At 39.0% G+C, this 25,889-nt stretch overlaps 1 long non-coding RNA gene and 1 other non-coding gene across 2 annotated transcripts; one reads left to right on the top strand and one right to left on the bottom strand.

The window, feature by feature from the left end:
* The first annotated feature begins 1,615 nt into the window (after positions 1–1,615).
* Positions 1,616–3,831, top strand: LOC128288266 (uncharacterized). Its single transcript, XR_008278695.1, has 3 exons — positions 1,616–1,731; positions 2,191–2,274; positions 3,477–3,831. It is a non-coding gene; the product is annotated as an uncharacterized LOC128288266 (long non-coding RNA).
* A 20,919-nt stretch (positions 3,832–24,750) lies between these two features.
* Positions 24,751–24,857, bottom strand: LOC128288267 (small nucleolar RNA R71). The gene has a single exon (XR_008278696.1). It is a non-coding gene; the product is annotated as a small nucleolar RNA R71 (small nucleolar RNA).
* Between the last annotated feature and the right edge of the window lie 1,032 nt (positions 24,858–25,889).

Raw genomic sequence — 25,889 nt, 5'->3', positions numbered from 1 at the left:
GTGACAAGAAAACACCGAGTGAGTTTATAACTCAGTAAGTCATAAGCATTCATCAATCCAATCGATAAAGTTACTACAACATGAACAATAAGCGAGGTTAGGTACTCATCCATATCGAATCTATACCATAATTCCTCGGACCTTTTGGTCCAATCTCATACCAAGTCATACATCCACATTTCATATTCTACACAACAAGATATTTGAAGCATTTTCACACACTAACTCATTTCCACCACAATCATACAATTTCAATCATCACATAGATTTAAGGCTTACCAAATTCAACCCCGAGCATGAGCGTATTTTCTATTCGTCATGAGCTCGAGGTACTTACCGATCCGCTGTCCATACTCAACTCGATGGAGACACACCTCCATATATATAGAATACGCACACACAGTGCTTAATACTCGATTTCGCACACTTAGTGCCACGCAATTTAAGCCCGCACACATAGTGCCATACCCTTCGAGCTCGCACACCCAAGTCTTATTTTTTTCCAGCATGCACACTTAGTGCCAATCTAGTCACCGTACACACGTGTTGCCCGCACACTTAGTGCCGAAAGCAAACTTTCTACACATTTCACTATTTCTTTTACATTCAACAATTGTCATCACTCCATACACATACAATTTCATTTATATATATATATATAGCATCCCATTAAATACAATTGCATAGATTTTACAATCATTTAAGCAATATCAAACATATGTGCTAATGACTTACCTTGTGTTGGGCAAAATGGTTCTAACTCAGCTACTCGATGTTCTTTCCTTTGCCTTTGCTTGTTTCTCCACCTCGAGCTTCTTGAGCTTAGTCAATAAATTAACTAGTTTAACCGTCTTGCCAAATATTTATACATATATACATGACATCAACTATACTATCATCATTAATACATCAATTCACAAAATTTTATCTCATGAGCATATGACCCATTTTTACCCCATATGGCGAATGCTTCATTCATTACCCAACTAGCCATTCAACAATTTTCAACCTCATTACCACCCTTTTATGTCTAATTCTCTAAATGAGATTATCAACATGCCTATCTATAGCCGAATGTGCTAAAATTGATCTAACATCACCTACACACTTGATTAAATGGCGAATACCTATACTATCAATTATGGCATCATTTTTATTCTTTCAAACACATAGTTTTCCTCCCATGAACACTTGGCCGAATTTCTTTTCTCTTCTAGCATAGCTTCACATCTATTTGTAACATCCTATGTGTAATAGCCCGATTTTGGGTCTAGTCGGAACAGTGGTTTCGGGACCACAAACCCGACGAAGAAAAAAAAATTTATTTTTATTATATTTTTATAGTCTATAAATTTATGAAAATATTTTTTAAAAATTTTATTCGAAAATTTTGACGTTTGAGCACTCAATTTAGTCAAAAGGACTAAATTGTAAAAAGTGCAAAAGTTGAGTTCTTTATATATGAGGTGCCTAATTGTTATGAGTTTTAAATTGAAAGTCCTTATGTGACAATTATTCCTTTAATAAGTTAGTGAATGGATATTTGTTTGGTATTTTTGAAATTTGGTTGAAATAAAAAGGGTAATTTTGTAAATTAATTAAAATAATCTAATAAGACAAATGATAAAAGCTATCATTTTTTTTCATTCTTTCTTCTTCAACCGTGGGAAAGAACAGAAAATAGCAGCCATGGATGAGCTCCATTCGGCCAAGCTTTTATGGCTTATATAGGTATGGTTTTGTCCGTTTTTAATGATTTTCGTATTTTGAGATCCCGAAGCTTAAATTTTCTATTTCTACCAATTGATTGAAGAGAAATTAGAGTTTAAAAATTTACCCATTCATGATATGGTTGTGCTTTGATGATTTATAGTGGATAATGAATGTTTGATGTGTTAAATATGAGTTTTATTCAATGAATTTCGGTAAAAATGTCAAAAAGGGGTTAAATTGTGAAAGTTACAAATTGGTCATAAGTGTGTGAATTAGTGAAAATTTGGAGTTGCCATAGAAGAGAAAATGTTCAGCATGTCTTAAACCTTATAGAAATTGAATAAAATTAATTTACGAGCATTGGGGCAAAAGTGCAAATATGCAAAAGTTTAGGGTCAAAATGAAAATTTGTAAAATATGATTTTTAGACCCATATGAATATTGTGACTGATTGGTAGGCTAAATGTGATGTTATAGATGATGAAAATTGAGACTTGGACCTAGAACGGAAAGAAATCGATTTATGGACGAGTATGTCCTTTTCACATTTGTGGTATCGAGGTAAGTTCGTATGTAAACAATACCATGCTATACATGTATTTAAATGTTATCATTACATGAATTGTACAGATATTAATGTGTATGTAATTAATAGAAATATGATAAGACAAAGCCTTAATAGACGAGGAAAAATCCGTTTGAACCTTAGGAATAGAATAGGATACGAGTGACATGTCACTAGGAATTATGAGTCTAGATGACTAGCTCGAGAGTGAGCATTGAAATGTCATGAGATATGAGGTAGCTTTAGCTACAATTGAAGCACTTATGTGCAAAGGCTTTTCCGAGTATCTAATTAGTATTCCAAGTGTTCAACGGGCAATCTAAGGAAAGAGTTAATGATGGTCTCAATGAGGTAAGTCATTGGTGAGTATGCACTCGAGTTATGTTACGAGTTGTGCAAGTATGTATACTAATCCTATGAGAATGCCTTGATATGTGATGATCTATGATGCATAATATGTATTCTTACCATGATGGATAAAATGGTGTTGTATTAATATTATGAACAATGATCATGAATGAGTAATTTAGCCTTGACAGATTTGAGTTACTGCAGTAGTGTAACTTTGAAAATACACTAAAAATAGTGGAAAATGAGTTAGAGGAAGAATAAAATATGGGATTAAATCTTAATGAGTCTATTTTCACATGAAAGAAACAGAGGAAGAAAAAGAATTCCATATTGTTTGATATTTGAATTCTTGTGAAACAGGGTCTGAATGAATTCGAGATCCCCTGTTCTAACTTTAGAAATTCACCAAAAATTGTACAAAAATTATTAAGAGTTATACCTTACATGAATGGATTCCTTACTGAGTCTATTTTTATGGGGAATAAACGGCATGGTCGTTGGAATTTTGTACAGGGAGAAATTCGGTTTGTAGTGTACAGGGGTCAAAGTGGTCATACCCTGAAACAGGGGAGACTTTAACTAATAAACTGTACTATTTGGCTTAACCAAAAATTCTGGAAATTTTATGGAAAAAAATAAAATAAGTCTAGTTTCAGGGAAAATTAACGGAACTTAATTCGGAGTTTCGTAGCTCCAGATATAAATAATTTAGTGACCGTTGCTCAGAAAGACAGCTTGTAGTGAACTTGAAAATATGTTGTAAACATTGATAAAACAAGTTAATGAGTTGCTTATTGTTTTCATATGAACTTACTAAAGCTTACCCCTTCTTTCCCATGTTTTCTAGAGTTCCAGGTTAGCTCGGGTTGGAGGCCGTCAGAGATATTATCACCCTATCGAGTTAACGTTATCGGAGTAAGTAAACTCAAGTGATTCGAGTCTATGGCATGTATAGGGTTTTAATGTGAGTATGTAATATTATGATTTAGCCAAAGGCATTGGCTTGTTATTAAGGTAGTATTAGTCATGTAAATTGGCCTATGTCGGCTAATGACGTTATGGGCCCATATGATTATTCTTATGCATTTATGTTATTATTTCTTGTGATGTGGCTTACAACATGTATGCCTAGAGATTGAATTGAGATTCATTGATGAGCTAGTAACTAATGCAGGATTAAGTGATTGGTAAATAGTTAATAATGCTTCATGAATGGTTTGTGATGTAATGATAGTTATGTCTAGTATGTGGTAATGATATGGGCAAATTCTATAATATTTATTACATAAGAAAATAACTTGAGCATATCATGTTTGTAGATGTTTAAGAGCTCATTTATGCCACGTTGTATGTTATTGGATAAGTATGTATCTATGCATGTGGTGTGAGAGTGACAAAAGGCTTGATAATTAGACTATTTCTGGCCACACGGCCTGAGCACATGGGCGTGTGAAGCCTTAACGCAAGAGATTTTTCTAAGTTTTTCATGAGTTCTCGATTGGGTCCCGAACCGCCCCGAATGCATGTATTGGGCCTCGTAAGCTCGCATAAGGGATGATTGCATGTGAAAAGAAAAGTTTTTAATTATTTGAGATTTCATGGCCCTGTTTAGTATGGAAGTGTTAGTAAAAGTCAGGTAGCACCTCGAACCCCGTCCCGGCGTTGGATGAGGGCGAGGGGTGTTACACTATGAATCCACATACATCATATTTCTACATAAATTTCTTTTACTTTTCTTCTACTTCCATTCACAACATCAAAGACACCATACACATATATCATTACAAAGCTTGACACTTAGCATGCAAATGACATCCACACAAACCCACCTTAGCGAAACTTAACTCATCTTCATGCCTCACCACCACAACATCAAACATCAAACATCAATGATACCAAGAAGACAACACCCATGGCGAATATCATCCCCATTTCATGGTAAAGGTTTAGACCATGGGTTAGGTGGAACTCAAACTATCAACTAAAACATGCATGAATCTCATGGATAACATCAACATACCTTAGTCTAGCAAACTCCCATGGCTGATTTTCTCAAGCTTTCCCCCCCTTTCTTCTTAGTACATTCGGTCAAGCAAGGAGAAAAATGAGAGAATGAACACTTTTTTTTTTCTTTTCTTTGTTTTTCTTCATATTCTCTTTTTTTTTTTCATTTCTTTATTCTTCCTACATAATCCACTAACTAAACATGTTGGCAACATGTTTCCACTCATAGCATGGCCGGCCATCATGCTTCATTTTGGCTGATTTGACATGCAAGGACAACACTTTCCCACATGTATTAATAGGCCACCTTACATTTGCCTAGCACATTTCTAAATTTTCTCACATAAGTCCTATTTGATAAAAATTCACTTACAATTAACAAAATCCAAACATGAAATTTTCACACATGCATATATGCATATAATGAGCATCAATTATGATGGTTAATTATTATTATGACTCGGTTTAGTGGTCCCGAAACCACTTTCCGACTAGGGTCAATTTAGGGATGTCACAACTCTCCCCACTTAAGAAATTTTCATCCCGAAAAATCTTACTGGTAAATAGGCTCGGTATCACTCTTTCATAGAGTCTTCAAGTTCCCAAGTGGCTTCTTCCATTCCGTGTTTATGCCACAACACCTTCACTAACGGGATTTTCCTATTGCGCAATTCTTTTACTTCACGCCTCATAATGCGAACCGGTTCCTCTTCATAGCTCAAATTAGGTGAATCTCAATCTCGGATGGAGCAATTACGTGCGATGGATCAGACCTATATCGTCAAGCATCGAGACATGAAAAACGTTGTGAATCTTTTCGAGCTCGAGGGCAAAATTAATCGATATGCGATCGCCCAACTCGTTCGGATACTTCATATGGCCCGATGAACCTCGGACTCAATTTGCCCTTACGACCAAATCTAAGCACCTTCTTCCAAGGTGAAACTTTGAGAAAGACCTTGTCTCCAACTTGATATTCAATATCTTTTCTTTTCAAATCCGCATACGACTTTTGGCGATCCGGCGACTTTCAAACTTTCACGAATTACTCGAACTTTTGCTCGCCATCCTTAACCAAATCAACCTCAAGAATTTACCTTCACTAAGTTCAGTCCGAATAATGGGGTACGGCATTTACGACCGTATAAAGCCTCGTAAGGCGCCATCTTAATACTTGATTGAAAGCTATTGTTGTAGCGAATTCAATCAAAGGCGATACTGCTTCCCATGAACCACTAAACTCAAGGATGCAACATCTCAACATATCCTCGAGTATTTGAATTATCCGTTCGGATTGACCATCAGTTTGGGGGTGAAAGGCGGTGCTGAAATGCAACTTGGTACCCAAAGCTTCTTGCAACTTCTTCCAAAATCGCGAGGTAAATCTCAGATCTCTATCCGACACGATGGAAATAGGCACCCCGTGTAGTCTCACAATCTGAGAAACGTACAATTCGACTAGTTTGTCCATTGAAAAATCCGTACGTATGGGGACAAAGTGAGCCGACTTAGTCAATCTATCTACAACGACCCAAATCGCATCCTTCTTACTAGCTGACAATGGCAGTCCGGATACAAAGTCCATTGTGACTCGATCCCATTTCCACTCGGGTATCGTGATCGGCTGAAGTAATCCTGAAGGCACTTGATGTTCCGCTTTCACTTGTTGACATATTAAACATCTCAAACAAAATCGAGATGTCTCGTTTCATACCATGCCACCAAAACCGACGTTTCAAATCGTTGTACATCTTCGTACTCCGGGTGGATTGCCATTCGGCTACAATGGGCTTCGTTCGAATTATCGAAATAAGTTCAATTCTTTGGAACACACAGATGACTTTTGAACCTCAAACAATCATCATCATCAATTTGAAACTCCGATTCCTTGTTCGAACACACTCAAATTCGTTTTGCAAGCAACTCCTCATCAACTTTCGAGCTTCCCAAATTTGATGAGCCAACAATGGTTTGGCCTTTAATTCGACTACTAACACATTGTCGGGTAGGATAGACAAGTGTACATTCATCGCTCAGAAAGCAAGCGGTGATTTTCGCTTAAGGCATCCGCAACCACATTAGCCTTTCCGGGTGATAATCAATGACGAGCTCATAATCTTTTAACAACTCGAGCCATCGCCTTTGTCGCAGATTTAAGTCTCTTTGGGTCATCAAATATTTGAGACTTTTGTGATCCGAATACACATGGCACTTCTCACCAAATAAGTAATGTCGCCATATCTTTAAGGCGAATACGATGGCGACCAATTCGAGATCATGGGTCGGATAATTTTTCTCATGTGGCTTTAATTGTCTCGACGCATATGCCACAACTCGCCCTTCTTGCATCAATCGCAACCCAACCCAAGTAGGGATGCGTCACTATAAATGACAAACTCTTTGCCCGATTCGGGTTGCACTAGAATTGGGGCTTCATCAAATAAGTTTTCAGTTGATTGAAACTTTTCGACATTTCTCCGTCCATTCGAACTTAACATCCTTTTGGAGTAGCCGTCATTGGCGTGGCTATCATTGAGAAACCTTTACAAATCGTCGGTAATAACCAGCAAGCCCCAAAAGCTCCTAACTTTGGTAACATTCCTTGGTGGTTTCCAATCGACTATGGTCGAAATTTTGTTCGGTCCACCACGACACCGATCACGGACACCACGTGCCCCAAAAAGCTAACCTCTTTCAACCAAAATTCACATTTATTGAACTTTATGCGTAATCTGCTTATCTCGTAAGATTTGCAACACTAGCCTCGGTGTTCAAGATGTTCGGTTCATCTCTCGAATAGACCAAAATGTCATCGATAAATACAACTACGAACCGATCCAAGTATGGCCTGAAAATTCTATTCATTAAATCCATAAACACCGTAGGGCATTAGTGAGCCCAAACGGCATCACCAAGAATTCAGAGTGACCGTACCTCGTTCTAAAACGGTTTTGGGTATGTCCGATTCTCGGACCCTCAACCGATAGTACCCGACCTCAAATCTATCTTTGAAAACACCGAGGCTCCCTTTAATTGATCAAACAAATCGTCAATTCGTGGCAACGGTATTTATTCTTTATCGTCACTTTATTGAGTTGACGATAGTCGATGCACAACCTCATGCTTCCGTCCTTCTTTTTCACAAACAATACCGTGCGCCCCATGGAGAAAAACTTCGGTCGAGCGAAACCTCTATCCGTCAATTCTTGCAATTGAACCTTCAATTCCTTTAACTCCGTTAATGCCATACGATCACGGAGCTATTGAGATCGGCGTAGTACCCGTACAACCGATGCGAATTCCACTTCTCGAACCGTGGCAATCCGGTAACTCCTCCGGAAAAACATCGAATACTCACAAACCACTGTACCGATTCGAGTTTCTTTTCCGTCTCTTTACTTTCAAACACATACGGAAGGTATGTTTCACACCCTTTTCACATACCTCCGAGCGGTCATAGAAGATATTATCGTTGGCACTCCTTTTAAATCGAGAGACTCGACTCGGACTACCTCATTATTTGCACTCCTCAAATCAATGGTTTTCCTTTGCGATCCACCACCGCATCATGTACGGTCACCAATCCATACCAAGAATAACATCAAATTCATCAAATGGTAGAAGCATCGATCGGTAGGAAAAGCGATTCTCGAATTATTAGGGGCATCTTTTGCACACTTTATCAACGAGTACGTATTGACCCAAAGGGTTTGACACTCGAATTATGAACTCAGAGACTCAACGGTAGAGTCTTCTTTGGATGCTAAAGTTTCACATACATATGAATGAGTAGAGCGGGGTCAATCAATGCAATCACACTAGTATCAAAGAGAGTAAAAGTACCAGTGATAACATCGGGGAGGATGCCTCCTCTCGTGCGCGGATGGCATATGCTCTAGCAGAGCGCTGGTCTCGGATCGAACAACCCGTGTCGGTGGCTCCTCTCGATTACCACCCCTACCTCCCGAAATCCTCGGGGTCTACCTCTAGTCTGTCGCCCCACTAGATCTTGCACCTTGCATCTTATTCTTCTCATCTAGTTCCGTGCAATCTCTAATGAAGTGGTCCTTGAACCACATCCGTAATGTGAGCTTGTTAACGGACTTACCCCAACATTCACCTAGGTGTCGTCTTCCACATTGGGGGCATTTAGGTCGCTCTTGACGATTATTGCCCACACTAGCTACCGATGTAGCTCGGAGTCCGCAATGGTCGGCTCGATGGAAATTCCGCATCGCCTCGACTTACTAGTGTCCTCCACGAATTTCTTTACGGTCGAGAATGGAGCTTTACTCACGATCTTTTACGATAATCTCTTGCTTCAAATTCAGCCTTCTTCTTCTCCTTTCCAAGTTCTTCCGCCTTGCGTGCTCGTTCGACTAGTGTTACGAACTCCTTTATCTCCAAAATACCCACTAGTAGCTTTAAATCTTCATTCAATCCTTCTTCAAATCTTTTGCACATAGCAACCTCATCAGCCACACACTCCCGAGCATACCGACTAAGTCTTACGAACTCATGTTCAGATTCGACATTGTCATACGGCCTTGCTTGAGCTCCAAAAATTCCTTACGTTTACGATCGATGAACCGTTGACTAATATATTTCTTCCGAAATTCCGTTTGAAAGAAATCCCAACTAACTTGTTCCTTTGGGACTATGGAAATCAAGGTCCTCCACCAATAGTAGGTCGAGTCTCGTAACAAAGATATAGCACACTTAAGACATTCATCGGTGTGCATGACAGTTCATCAAACACTCTAATGGTGTTATCAAGCGAATTCTGCCCTTCGGCATCATCGGTAACTATGGCCTTAAACTCCTCATTTACGCTTCCTAATCAAGTCCACGGTGGTTTACTCAGCCTCACAGGATCGATGAATCGATGGCATCACGGGCTCTTGGGGTGGATTATTTAAATTCGGAATGGTTGGACAGCCGGATTAGTTCGGGCATCTTCTGGCGACCCACTCATTCATCATGGTGAAGAAGGCTTGTTTCGCCCCTTCATTTTGATTATTCGCGGATGACTGAGGCTCAACAGGCGGTGTCCCTTGCGCAGGAGCAGCCGCTACACTTTCAACATCATCCGCCAAGGGTCTCTCTATCCCGGGTTCCATCGCTAATCAAAACAAAAATTTCAACCGTCAGAAGTCATCACATTATTAAGCACTAACAATTTGGCATGTATAGCTAGACTCACACACTCTATGGTAGTCCTAGAACCGACTAAACCATAGCTCTGATACCAATAAAATTGTAACACCCCAAACCCGTGACCGTCACCGGATTTGAACACGTGGTGTTACCGGGCTTACTTCCCTTATTTCTCTCTTTGTAAAATCTGATTGCTGTTCTAGGCAGGCTAGCTAACTGCATCACTGTCCCCTTAAAAATCATATCTCGAGTTTCAAGACTCAGAAACTGATTCCGTAAATTTTCCCTGAATTTAGACTCATATATCTATCCATGGATTTATTTCTAGAATTTTTGGTCGGGCCAATTGGTACAGTTTATTAGTTAAAGTCACCAATGTTACAGGAGTCGACTACACTGACCTTCACTCGTTAAAACTTGAATATCTCTCTGTACAGGGATTTAATACTGGTGCCGTTTGTTTCTAATGAAACTAGACTCAAAATGGAATCTGCACATATAAGGCATGACTTCTAATTATTTCTGGATAATTTATAGTAAATTTTCAAAGTCACGACAGGGGACCCAGAAACCGTTCTGGCCCTGTCTCACAAGAACTTTAATATCTCTCAGTATACTGCTCATATGGTCGTTTCGTTCCATCCATATTAAACTAGATTCATCAAGGTTCAATTGAATAATATATTCACTATTTAATTCTACTTCTACTATTTTTAGTGATTTTTCAATCTCACCTCACTGCTGCTGTCCGCAACAGTTACTGCAGTAGACTATGCCAATTTCATGAATCTTTCCTTGGCCTTAACCATCCATCATACATGACACAAATTATGGCCACCTTATCAAAATTAAAGTTTCTAAGACTCGTGGCTATAGGTTCTAGCATCCCACTCGACGACCACATAGGCCATTTTCACATGGCTTAAAGTTTACAACCCACAGTTCAACAAAATATAATAGCCTATACATGCCAAATGTTCTTCAACAACGAAGACAATACCAAAATATTTCAGCCGGTGTGATGACTTCAACGACGGTTCCGATCACGCAAACAATACGAGTCCGAGAGACCTAAAATGGGTGACAAGAAAACACCGAGTGAGTTTATAACTCAGTAAGTCATAAGCATTCATCAATCCACTGATAAAGTTACTACAACATGAACAATAAACGAGGTTAGGTACTCATCCATATCGAATCTATACCATAATTCCTCGGACCTTTTGGTCCAATCTCATACCAAGTCATACATCCACATTTCATATTCTACACAACAAGATATTTGAAGCATTTTCACACACTAACTCATTTCCACCACAATCATACAATTTCAATCATCACATAGATTTAAGGCTTACCAAATTCAACCCCGAGCATGAACGTATTTTCTATTCGTCATGAGCTCGAGGTACTTACCCGATCCGCTGTCCATACTCAACTCGATGGAGACACACCCTCCATATATATAGAGTACGCACACATAGTGCTTAATACTCGATTTCGCACACTTAGTGCCACGCAGTTTAAGCCCGCACACATAGTGCCATTGTAACACCCCGAACCCGAGACCGTCGCCGGAGTCGAACGCGAGGTGTTAACAGACTTCAACCCACTTATTGACAATTTTCAGACAAGCTGCCAATCTGAGTACTAGTCGCTCTAAAATTCATAACTTGAGTTTTACAACTCGAAAATCAGTTCCGTAAATTTTTCCTGAAACTAGACTCATATGTCCATCTACATATTTTTTCTAGAATTTTGGTCGAGCCAATTAGTACAGTTTATTAGTTAAAGTCTCGCCTGTTGTAGGGATCGACTACACTGACCTTTGTGCGTTACGAATTGGATATCTCCCTGTACAGGGCTTCAATACTAATGCCGTTTGTTTCTATAGAAACTAGACTCAGAGAGGAATCTACACATATATGGAATGACTCCTAATTATCTCTGGTTAATTTACAATGATTTTCCAAAGTTGGAACAGGGATCCAGAAACCGTTCTGGCCCTATTTCACAAGAACTTTAAAATCTGTTAACTTATAACTCATATGACCATTTCGTTTCTTCCATATGAAAGTAGATTCATCAGGGTACACTTACATAATTTATTTGCTATTTAACACCATTCCTACTATTTTTAGTGATTTTTCACATCCACGTCACTGCTGCTGTCAGCATCTGCCTTAAGTAGGCTTTACCTATTTCATACTTTCCATGATTCAATTGGCCCTTCTTACATACATAGCACAAAGCGTGATCATGATTAACCATTCCAATGGCTAATCGTTTCAAAATAATTCCATACCTCATAAGGGTCAACATACAAACGATTATAGTTCTATGCTAAAACGATATAAGCCATTTTCGCATGGCTATTCAAGTTTACACAAACCGGAAGGTACATGACCTTCAACAAAGGATGGTCCTATACATGCCATTTCAAAGTTCAACCAAAATTTGTACCAAAATGGGGCTTCGATAGTGTGGATGACTTGACTTCTTTGATCCCGAATCCGATAGCTAACGAGCGAAACCTATAAAACAGAGAGCCAAAGCAACGGGTAAGCATTTTAATGCTTAGTAAGTCTCAAGCAATGAAATCAGCTTTGACTAAGGTATTTTATTCACATGGCTAATTAAACCACTTTACTAATTCACATTCCCATACTCATACTTATTTCACATCACCGACCCTTATGTTCATACACAAAAGAACAACTTAGCCCAAGGCCGGTAGCTCGTTTATCAACTTAGCGATACTTACTTGTAAGAATTCAATTAGTACAAGCACATACAAACATACCTCATTGCTGGAATTTTCACAAGTGTATAAGCTGAAATTTTCACAGCAAGATTGCTCACTTCGAATCACATACTTTGAGATTTAACCGGATATAGCGACTCAAGACGATTGCCTTGGTCATAACCCGGTTTGGTGACTTGCACAAAGGCCTTGGTCTTAGCCGGATATATCAACTCGCACGAATGCCTTCGGTCTTAGCCCGGATATATCAACTCGCATTTAATGCCTTCGGTCTTAGCCCGGATATATTTCCAATGTTCACTTACATATATATCAATATTCAAGACACGTCCATAGTTCATTTTCGTTACTAAAGCTCTAACACAAAATATCTATCAACCTTTACTATTTCGGCTCAATGGCCACACAAACAAGGAGCATAATTTTGATATAATTCAAGTAGGGTCATCACTCAAGACTTACCTTGGATGTTGTCGAGCGATTTCGACGGCTATTCAACTACTTTTTCCTTCCCTTTATCGGATTTAGCTCCCTTTGCTCTTGAGCTAATTTACACAAATTTAACTTATTAAAATCTCATCATGATAGCTTATGGCGAATATGACAAGGAGTGTAAATGGTCATATGGCCATCCTTTAGCTCAAATACACAATGGTCATGCACATTTTACATCACAACAAGCAATTCAATACATTCAAACATCAACGTGAAGTTCAAAGTACTTGGCCCTTATATACATTAGGCATCAAAGTTGTATATGTACGAAATCATAAATCGAACTCAACACATTAGTTAATATTCCTCTTAGCGAATTTTCTAAGCCAAGAATAGGCATCAATATGCTTGCCTCAAACCGAATGCATGCACACTAATTACCCCTCATGTGGCGAATATACACTTAATACCACACAAAAAAACAGCATACATTTTACTACTAACACATTACATATCGTAATTCATTGCACATCTCTTATTTACTTCATAATCAACACATCATCACAAGCGAATATACACTTTGAATTAGTATATATGTCATACCAATCCATCATGTGCAAACATATATTCATGTAGGTGCAAGGGCGAATTCTCAAGTGGCTTATATCCAAATATATACACATTTCCAAAGCTTAAATCTTACTTACCATGCAACATGCATGAATTATACTTATGGATATATCATGGCGAATACCACAACACCACACCATTTCAATTTGGTCATGGTGAAACAAAGAACTTAGTATCTCATTCAAAAAAATGCTAAAAGAAAATCTAAGAATCTTCAATCCTCCATCACATGTATCACTTTCAAGCTTGTTATTTAACATGCAATGGCATTAACACCACATTCACTTTGGCGAATTTCATTCCCATGACATAACAAGGATTTGAACCATGGGCTAACAAGAACATTAAGCTAGCAACTAAAAACATGCATGAACCTCAAACATACCTTAATCTTGATGCAAGTTTAGCCAACCTCTTCCTAATCCTCTTCCAAACCAAGTATGAAGCAAAACTCCTTCCTTAACCTTAGTATTTTCGCCAACAAGAGAGTGAAAAGAGATGAACAAAATTTTTCTTTCTTCCTTTAGGACATTCGCCAAGCTATGGAGGAAGATGGACACTTTTTTTTTTTGTTTCTCATCTACTAACATTAATTGTTTATTCCATAACCCTTATTTTATTCTTTCCATCATAACCCATTTACCAAACATGTTTCATGACATGATTTTTGCCCATAAATCCTTGTCATGGCGGCCACTAGCTATGGGGGAAATTTGACATGCAAGTCCATTGTTTTGCATGCATCCTTTAATTAGTCATCACACATTTCCCTCATACTTTCAAAGTTTATTACTAGGTCCTTTCTAGTGAAATTCACATCTATAATTCTAAATCAAAGCATAAAAATATCACACATGAGTTAACACACATTATAGGCAATAAAATAAATATTAAATTATTTTTATGCCTTGGTTTTGTGGTCCCGAAACCACATTTCGACTAGGGTCGTTTTAAGGTCATCACAACTCTCCCCACTTTAGAAATTTTCGTCCCGAAAATCTTACCGTAAATAGGTTTGGATATTGCTCCTTCATAGAGTTCTCGGGTTCCCAAGTAGCTTCTTCTATCCGTGTTTGAGCCATAACACTTTCACTAGCGGAACCCTTTTGTTTCGCAACTCTTTCATTTCACGAGCTAGGATACGAATCGGTTCTTCTTCATAACTCATATCGGCTTGAATTTCAACCTCGATGGACTAATTACGTGCGACGGATCAGATCTATAGCGTCGAAGCATTGAAACATGGAAGACGTTGAATCTTTCCAAGTTCAGGGGCAAGATCAAACGATACGCAATCGGGCCAACTCGTTCGGAGATTTCAGACGGCCCAATGAATCTCGCTCAACTTGCCCTTACGGTAGAATCGAGTATCTTTTCCACTGCGAAACTTTAAGAAACACTTTATCTCCCACCGATACTCAATGTCCTTTCGTTTCAAATCCGCATACGATTTACGACGATCGGAGGCTATCTTGATTTTCACGGATTACTTTTACTTTCTCGTTCAGATCTTTAATCAAATCCACTCCAAAATTTTGTTCTCACCGAGCTCGGTCCAAAACAATGGTGTACGGCATTTACGCTCGTACAAAGCCTCATAAGGCGCCATCTTAATACTTGATTGAAAACTATTGTTGTAGCGAATTCAATCAAAGGTAGGTACCGCTTCCCACGAACCATCGAACTCGAGGATGCAACATCTCAACATATCCTCAAGTATCTCGAATTATCGCTCGGATTGACCATCGGTTTGGGGTGAAAGGCGGTCTGAAATGCAACTTGGTGCCCAATGCTTCTTGTAATTTCTTCCAAAATCGCGAGGTGAACCTCGGATCTCTATCCCACACAATGTAAATCGGTACCCGTGTAATCTCACAACCGAGAAACGCATAATTCAGCTAGTTTATCCAATGAAAAATCCATACGCACGTGGATAAAGTGAGCCGACTTAGTCGGTCTATCAATAATAACCCAAATTGCATCCTTCTTACTTGTTGACAACGGCATCCGGACACAAAGTCCATTGTGACTCGATCCCATTTCCACTCGGGTATCGTGATCGGTCAAGTAACCTCAAGGCACTTGATGCTCCGCTTTCACTTGTTGACATATTAAACATCTTGCAACAAAGTCGGAGATGTCTCGTTTCATACCATGCCACCAAACCGACGTTTCAACTCATTGTACATCTTCGTACTCCCGGGTGGATTGCCATTCGGCTACAATGAGCTTCGCTCGAATTATCGAAATAAGTTCAATTCTTTGGAACACACAAACGACTTCGAACCTCAAACAATCGTCATCATCAATTTGAAACTCCGATTCCTTGTTCGTAACACACTCACCCGTTTTGCAAGCAACTCCTCATCAACTTTCGAGCTTCACGAATTTGATGAGTCAACAATGGTTTGGCCTTTAATTCGGCTACTAACACATTGTCGGGTAGGATAGACAAGTGTACATTCATCGTCAGAAAGCAAACAAAGGATTTTCGCTTAAGGCATCCGCAACCACATTAGCCTTTCCCGGTGATAGTCAATGACCAGCTCATAATCCTTTAACGATTCGAGCCAACGTCTTTGTCGCAGATTTAAGTCTCTTTGAGTCATCAAATATTTGAGACTTTTGTGATCCGAATACACATGGCACTTCTCACCAAATAAGTAATGTCGCCATATCTTTAAGGCGAATACGATGGCGACCAATTCGAGATCATGGGTCGGATAATTTTCTCATGTGGCTTTAATTGTCTCGACGATAGGCCACAACTCGACCTTCTTGCATCAATACGCAACCTAACCCAAGTAGGGAGGCGCCACTATAGATGACAAACTCTTTGCCGATTCGGCAGTACTAGTCTTGGAGCTTCCGTCAAATGAGTTTTCAATTGGTCAAAACTTTTCGACACTTTTCCGTCCATTCAAACTTGACATCTTTACAAGCGCCATGGGTGTGGCTATCATCGAGAATCCTTTTACAAACCGTCGGTAGTAACCGCAAGTCCCAAAAGCTCCGAACCTCAAGAATATTTCTTGGAGGTTTCCGATTGAGTATGGCTGAAATTTTGCTTGGGTCGACTCGAATACCCGTCGAGATACCACGTGACCCAAGAAGCTAACCTCTCTTAACCGTAACTCACACTTGCTAAACTTAGCATATAACCGCTTATCCCGTAAAATTTGCAACACTAATCTCGTGTGCTCCGCATGTTCGGTCTCATCTCTTGAATAGACCAAGATGTCGCCGATGAACACAACTACGAACCGATCCAAATATGATCTGAAGATCCGATTCATCAAATCCATAAATACCGTAGGGCATTAGTGAGCCCAAACGGCATCACTAAGAACTCGAGTGACCATATCTCGCTCAAGGCGGTTTTGGGTATGTCCGATCTCGGATTCGCAACTGATAATAGCCCGATCTCAAATCTATTTTTGAGAACACTGAGGCTCCCTTCAGTTGATCGAACAAATCATCGATACGTGGTAACGGATACTTGTTCTTTATTGTCACTTTATTAAGCTGACGATAGTCGATGCACAACCTCATGGTTCCGTCCTTCTTTTTCACAAACAACACTGGTGCACCCCAAGGTGAAAAACTCGGGCGAGCAAAACCTCTATCCATCAACTCTTGCAACTGAGCTTTCAACTCCTTTAATTCCGTTGGTGCCATACGATATGGAGCTATCGAAATCGGTGTGGTCCCAGGTACAAGCTCAATGCCAAACTCTATCTCCCGAACAGGTGGCAAACCCGCAATTCTTCGGAAAACGTCCGGTATTCACAAACCACCGCATGATTTGGGTTCTATTCCTAACTCCTTATCATCAAGTATATACGCAAGGTATGCTTCACACCCTTTTCTTACATATTTCGGGCCAACATTGATGATATTACAACGGCAACCCTTCAAGTTCGTAGACTCAACTCGGATCATCTCGTTGTTTATGCATCTCAAATCAATAGTCTTGCTTTTGCAATTCACAACCGCATCATGCACGGTCAACCAATCCAACCCAAGAATAACATCAAATTCATCGAACGGCAAAAGCATCAAGTCCGCCGAAAATGCAGTACCTCAATTACTAGGGGCATTTCTTACACACTTTGTCGACCAGCACATAACGACCCAAAGGATTTGACACCGAATTACGAACTCAAGAGACTCAATAGGTAAAGTCTTCTTTGGATGCTAAGGTTTCGCATATATAAGAATGAGTAGAACCAGGTCAATCAAAGCAATCACATTAGTATCAAAGAGAGTGAAAGTACCAGTAATAACGTCTGGCGAGGAGGCATCCTCGCGCGCCAGATAGCATAAGTCCTAGCTGGAGCGCGAGCCTCGGATCTGGTCGCACATTCTAGATCCTCTCGACCACCACTAGCCTTGCCCGTATTTCCGGATGGTCTACCGAGGCGGTGGTAGTACCCGGTTTCCCACTCCGATCTACATTCTGCTCGCACAACCTCGGGCAATCTTTAATGAAGTGGTCAACCGATCCACACTTGTAACAGAGCGGTCACGGAATCTACACTTCAAAATGCCATTTGCCACAATCGCACTCCGTCCTCTCTCGTCGATCATTCCCACTCATCGGCGATCAAGTGATTCGTGGGTCACAGGGGTCGATCGCGATCTCGCCTAGAAAAGCCCGAAGTGTCTCTAGATCGGCCTAAGCCATCTCTAAGTTTCTTTGATGATCGTTGGAAGGGCTTCCCAAATACCTCTTACGAAACTCCCTTGCTCCCGCTTCGCTTTCCTTTTCTCCATACTAAACTCCTCGGCTTTGCATCTCGCTCGACGAGAGTCACAAACTCTGATTTCCAAAATGCCAACATACGGCTTTATCTCATCATTCAGTCCATCTTGAGCGTTTACACATCACGACTTCAAGAAATGCATTCTCGCAGACGGCTAAGCCTCACGAATTTTCGCTCATAGTCGGTAACCGACATGGAACCTTGTTTAAGTTCGAGAAATTCCTTTCGCTTTTGGTCCATAAATCTCGATGATATACTTTTTCCAAACTCGGTTTGAAGAACTCCCAAGTTACTTGTTCATGGGCACAACAAGTCGAGTACTCCACCAATAGTAGGCGTAATCACGTAGCAAGGAGATGGTACACTTTAGGCATTCATCGGTGTACAAGATAGCTCATCGAGTGCGGGATCGTGTTGTCCAACCAAAATTCGCTTGCTCGGCATCATCACTATCCGTAGCTTTAAATTCAGTAGCCCCATGTTTTCGGATTCTATCAACTGGGGCTTATTCGACCTTATTTGGTCAATTACGGAGGCATTGTAGGTCTTGGGGTGTGTTTGTTGGGAATGGAGGTTGTGGAACAGTAGTATTAGTTCGAATGTATTGGTTGAACCAATCATTCATCACGCTATAAAAGGCTTGTCTAGCCTCGTCATTCGGATTGCTAGCAACAGGTTGAGAGTCCGCCGGCGCTGTCCCTTGTGCGGGAGCAGGCGCCACACTCTCCACATCATCAGCTATCGCTCGGTTGGGATCGGGATGTTGGGATCGGGATCCATTACTATAAATAAACACAAGTTCAAACGTCAGAAATCACCACACTATCATATAATCACATAAAATGGCATGTATAGCTAGACCCAAACGCATTACGGTAGTCCTAGAATCGACTAAACCGTAGCTCGATACCAATAAAATTGTAACACCCGAACCCGAGACCGTCAGCGAGTCGAACGCGAGGTGTTAACGAACTTCAACCCACTTATTGACAATTTTCAGACAAGCTGCCAATCTGAGTACTAGTCGCTCTAAAATTCATAACTTGAGTTTTACAACTCGAAAATCAGTTCCGTAAATTTTTCCTGAAACTAGACTCATATGTCCATCTACATATTTTTTCTAGAATTTTGGTCGAGCCAATTAGTACAGTTTATTAGTTAAAGTCTCGCCTGTTGTAGGGATCGACTACACTGACCTTTGTGCGTTACGAATTGGATATCTCCCTGTACAGGGCTTCAATACTAATGCCGTTTGTTTCTATAGAAACTAGACTCAGAGAGGAATCTACACATATATGGAATGACTCCTAATTATCTCTGGTTAATTTACAATGATTTTCCAAAGTTGGAACAGGGGATCCAGAAACCGTTCTGGCCCTATTTCACAAGAACTTTAAAATCTGTTAACTTATAACTCATATGACCATTTCGTTTCTTCCATATGAAAGTAGATTCATCAGGGTACACTTACATAATTTATTTGCTATTTAACACCATTCCTACTATTTTTAGTGATTTTTCACATCCACGTCACTGCTGCTGTCAGCATCTGCCTTAAGTAGGCTTTACCTATTTCATACTTTCCATGATTCAATTGGCCCTTCTTACATACATAGCACAAAGCGTGATCATGATTAACCATTCCAATGGCTAATCGTTTCAAAATAATTCCATACCTCATAAGGGTCAACATACAAACGATTATAGTTCTATGCTAAAACGATATATAAGCCATTTTCGCATGGCTATTCAAGTTTACACAAACCGGAAGGTACATGACCTTCAACAAAGGATGGTCCTATACATGCCATTTCAAAGTTCAACCAAAATTTGTACCAAAATGGGGCTTCGATAGTGTGGATGACTTCGACTTCTTTGATCCCGAATCCGATAGCTAACGAGCGAAACCTATAAAACAGAGAGCCAAAGCAACGGGTAAGCATTTTAATGCTTAGTAAGTCTCAAGCAATGAAATCAGCTTTGACTAAGGTATTTTATTCACATGGCTAATTAAACCACTTTACTAATTCACATTCCCATACTCATACTTATTTCACATCACCGACCCTTATGTTCATACACAAAAGAACAACTTAGCCCAAGGCCGGTAGCTCGTTTATCAACTTAGCGCATACTTACTTGTAAGAATTCAATTAGTACAAGCACATACAAACATACCTCATTGCTGGAATTTTCACAAGTGTATAAGCTGAAATTTTCACAGCAAGATTGCTCACTTCCGAATCACATACTTTCGGATTTAACCGGATATAGCGACTCATACGATTGCCTTCGGTCATAACCGGATTTGGTGACTTGCACAAAGGCCTTGGTCTTAGCCCGGATATATCAACTCGCATACGAATGCCTTCGGTCTTAGCCCGGATATATCAACTCGCATTTAATGCCTTCGGTCTTAGCCCGGATATATTTCCAATGTTCACTTACATATATATCAATATTCAAGACACGTCCATAGTTCATTTTCGTTACTAAAGCTCTAACACAAAATATCTATCAACCTTTACTATTTCGGCTCAATGGCCACACAAACAAGGAGCATAATTTTGATATAATTCAAGTAGGGTCATCACTCAAGACTTACCTTGGATGTTGTCGAGCGATTTCGACGACTATTCAACTACTTTTTCCTTCCCTTTATCGGATTTAGCTCCCTTTGCTCTTGAGCTAATTTACACAAATTTAACTTATTAAAATCTCATCATGATAGCTTATGGCGAATATGACAAGGAGTGTAAATGGTCATATGGCCATCCTTTAGCTCAAATACACAATGGTCATGCACATTTTACATCACAACAAGCAATTCAATACATTCAAACATCAACGTGAAGTTCAAAGTACTTGGCCCTTATATACATTAGGCATCAAAGTTGTATATGTACGAAATCATAAATCGAACTCAACACATTAGTTAATATTCCTCTTAGCGAATTTTCTAAGCCAAGAATAGGCATCAATATGCTTGCCTCAAACCGAATGCATGCACACTAATTACCCCTCATGTGGCGAATATACACTTAATACCACACAAAAAAAACAGCATACATTTTACTACTAACACATTACATATCGTAATTCATTGCACATCTCTTATTTACTTCATAATCAACACATCATCACAAGCTTAATATACACTTTGAATTAGTATATATGTCATACCAATCCATCATGTGCAAACATATATTCATGTAGGTGCAAGGGCGAATTCTCAAGTGGCTTATATCCAAATATATACACATTTCCAAAGCTTAAATCTTACTTACCATGCAACATGCATGAATTATACTTATGGATATATCATGGCGAATACCACAACACCACACCATTTCAATTTGGTCATGGTGAAACAAAGAACTTAGTATCTCATTCAAAAAAATGCTAAAAGAAAATCTAAGAATCTTCAATCCTCCATCACATGTATCACTTTCAAGCTTGTTATTTAACATGCAATGGCATTAACACCACATTCACTTTGGCGAATTTCATTCCCATGACATAACAAGGATTTGAACCATGGGCTAACAAGAACATTAAGCTAGCAACTAAAACATGCATGAACCTCAAACATACCTTAATCTTGATGCAAGTTTAGCCAACCTCTTCCTAATCCTCTTCCAAACCAAGTATGAAGCAAAACTCCTTCCTTAACCTTAGTATTTTCGGCCAACAAGAGAGTGAAAAGAGATGAACAAAATTTTTCTTTCTTCCTTTAGGACATTCGGCCAAGCTATGGAGGAAGATGGACACTTTTTTTTTTGTTTCTCATCTACTAACATTAATTGTTTATTCCATAACCCTTATTTTATTCTTTCCATCATAACCCATTTACCAAACATGTTTCATGACATGATTTTTGCCCATAAATCCTTGTCATGGCGGCCACTAGCTATGGGGGAAATTTGACATGCAAGTCCATTGTTTTGCATGCATCCTTTAATTAGTCATCACACATTTCCCTCATACTTTCAAAGTTTATTACTAGGTCCTTTCTAGTGAAATTCACATCTATAATTCTAAATCAAAGCATAAAAATATCACACATGAGTTAACACACATTATAGGCAATAAAATAAATATTAAATTATTTTATGCCTTGGTTTTGTGGTCCCGAAACCACATTTCGACTAGGGTCGTTTTTAAGGTCACATCACACCATACCCTTCGAGCTCGCACACCCAAAGGTCAGTATTTTTCCAGCATGCACACTTAGTGCCATATATTTCCAGCATGCACACTTAGTGCCAATCTAACACACCAGTACACACGTATTGCCAAGACACTTAGTGCCGAAAGCAAACTTTCTACACATTTCACTATTTCTTTTACATTCAACAATTGTCATCACTCCATACACATACAATTTCATTTATATATATATATATAGCATCCCATTAAATACAATTGCATAGATTTTACAATCATTTAAGCAATATCAAACATATGTGCTTAATGACTTACCTTGTGTTGGGCAAAATGGTTCCAACTCAGCTACTCGATGTTCTTTCCTTTGCCTTTGCTTGTTTCTCCACCTCGAGCTTCTTGAGCTTAGTCAATAAATTAACTAGTTTAACTGTCTTGCCAAATATTTATACATATATACATGACATCAACTATACTATCATCATTAATACATCAATTCACAAAATTTTATCTCATGAGCATATGACCCATTTTTACCCCATATGGTCAATGCTTCATTCATTACCCAACTAGCCATTCAACAATTTTCAACCTCATTACCACCCTTTTATGTCTAATTGTCTAAATGAGATTATCAACATGCCTATCTATAGCCGAATGTGCTAAAATTGATCTAACATCACCTACACACTTGATTAAATGGCCGAATACCTATACTATCAATTATGGCATCATTTTTATTCTTTCAAACACATAGTTTTCCTCCCATGAACACTTGGTCGAATTTCTTTTCTCTTCTAGCATAGCTTCACATCTATTTGTAACATCCTATGAATCCACATACATCATATTTCTACATAAATTTCTTTTACTTTTCTTCTACTTCCATTCACAACATCAAAGACACCATACACATATATCATTACAAAGCTTGACACTTAGCATGCAAATGACATCCACACAAACCCACCTTAGCCGAAACTTAACTCATCTTCATGCCTCACCACCACAACATCAAACATCAAACATCAATGATACCAAGAAGACAACACCCATGGCCGAATATCATCCCCATTTCATGGTAAAGGTTTAGACCATGGGTTAGGTGGAACTCAAACTATCAACTAAAACATGCATGAATCTCATGGATAACATCAACATACCTTAGTCTAGCAAACTCCCATGGCTGATTTTCTCAAGCTTTCCCCCTTTCTTCTTAGTACATTCGGCCAAGCAAGGAGAAAATGAGAGAATGAACACTTTTTTTTCTTTTCTTTGTTTTTCTTCATATTCTCTTTTTTTTTTTTCATTTCTTTATTCTTCCTACATAATCCACTAACTAAACATGTTGGCAACATGTTTCCACTCATAGCATGGCCGCCATCATGCTTCATTTTGGCTAATTTGACATGCAAGGACAACACTTTCCCACATGTATTAATAGGCCACCTTACATTTGCCTAGCACATTTCTAAATTTTCTCACATAAGTCCTATTTGATAAAAATTCACTTACAATTAACAAAATCCAAACATGAAATTTTCACACATGCATATATGCATATAATGAGCATCAATTATGATGGTTAATTATTATTATGACTCGGTTTAGTGGTCCCGAAACCACTTTCCGACTAGGGTCAATTTAGGGATGTCACAAATCTAAAGAAACCGCCAACAGTAATAGCAGCAGTAACAACAGATGCAAGATTCACCACCACCAGCTACAGGTAATGTAGCATGTGAAAATCCATTATTCGGTGACACTGATGATAACACCTTAGGAAACCTACCAGCACAACAGCTGCTCGCAAACGTACATATGGCTCCGAACGAGAGAACCTAAAGGATTATGCCTTACCAAGTCTAATCATGGTTCAAGAAAGTATAGCAAGGCCGACGATTATAGCTAATAATTTCGAGATCAAACTGGCGATGATTCATTTGCTCCAGAATAATCTATAATTTAGGGGCACAATGACAGAAGACCCTAATCAACATTTAAAATGGTTTCTCCAACTCTGCGAAACTTTTAAGTATAATGGGGTAACTGGTGATGCTATTCATCTTCAGTTGTTCCCCTTCTCTTTGATTGAAAACACATTTTCTAGGTTAGATTTAGAGGCACTAGGGTCTATCACAACATGGGATGAACTCACTGGAAAGTTCTTACAGAAGTTCTTCCTGTTTAGCAAAACAGTTCAACTAAGAAGAGAGATTGCTATTTTTAGATAGATGAAAGGAGAAAGTTTTTATGAAGTGTGGGAATGTTCTAAAATGTTTATTAAAAAATGACCGTACCATGGGTTTTCAAATTGGATGCGACTACAGGTCTTTTATAACGGGTTGGATGAAAACGCACGACCTAGATTAGACAGAGCAGTAGGAAGAGCCCTTATGAACAGGATGTATGAGGATGTATACATAATTTTTGAAAACATGGCATTAAACTCTTTTTAGTGGCCGATTGAACAATTCGCACATGGATAGAAACCCATTACGATCAAAACTATCTAGAGGAGGACAAGTATTAGTAGATAATGGATAAACCCAATCATATCGAATCTACTTCTACACTGTTTATACATGGAGGAGACAAACCACTCTTCCACTATATTAATAATCCTACCGAGGACGTAAATTTAACACCCCAATCTTGGCCCGGACGTTATGGCCGGATTCGGCGTGTCACATTTAAGTGTTTTAGCTAAAACTGTGTTTTCATTGAAAACCCTTCTTAAAATAAAAGCAAATCTTAATTATCAAAAAAAAAAAAACTCCTTTCAATCACTTGTTCAAAGCATATGATTTGATGAAAATAAGTCACTTTAGAAATTTAGTTGCGAAAATGTAGAAAAGACATACTATAGTTTAAAAAACTATGTTCAACTTCTTATAATTACATCACGTAAAAATAATAATCCAAATAATAACAAAATGGAAGGCCTTATTACAATCCAGTCTGTAATCACTTAATAATCAGAGACTTATATGCTTTAAAATGAAAAAAGCAGTCCAAATTGTCTTCCTAGCTGGCCACCCAGAGTCTCTCCAAACATCGAACGTCCTACTGAGCATTACCTGAAAATAAAATAAAAGAGGGGGTGAGTTTTTGCAAACTCAGTGTGTACAACCCTCAACGAAAAACAAGCATTCAAAAATCATCAAATATCAAACATGCAATGTAATCCCATCACAATAATCCATCCGCTACACACTAGCTTCGTCCCCCGTCACATCATGTGGGGATATAAATATCGACCCACCCAACCGACACATCAATGGTAGCCTGGTTGCGGAACTACCTTCATTTACATATTGTGCTTAAAAGTCGACGGTGG

The sequence above is a fragment of the Gossypium arboreum genome, unplaced genomic scaffold (assembly GCF_025698485.1).
Source record: "Gossypium arboreum isolate Shixiya-1 unplaced genomic scaffold, ASM2569848v2 Contig00173, whole genome shotgun sequence".
Lineage (NCBI taxonomy): Eukaryota > Viridiplantae > Streptophyta > Magnoliopsida > Malvales > Malvaceae > Gossypium > Gossypium arboreum.
Note: the sequence above shows the minus strand (reverse complement) of the source record. Positions and strands in the feature narration are given on the sequence as shown.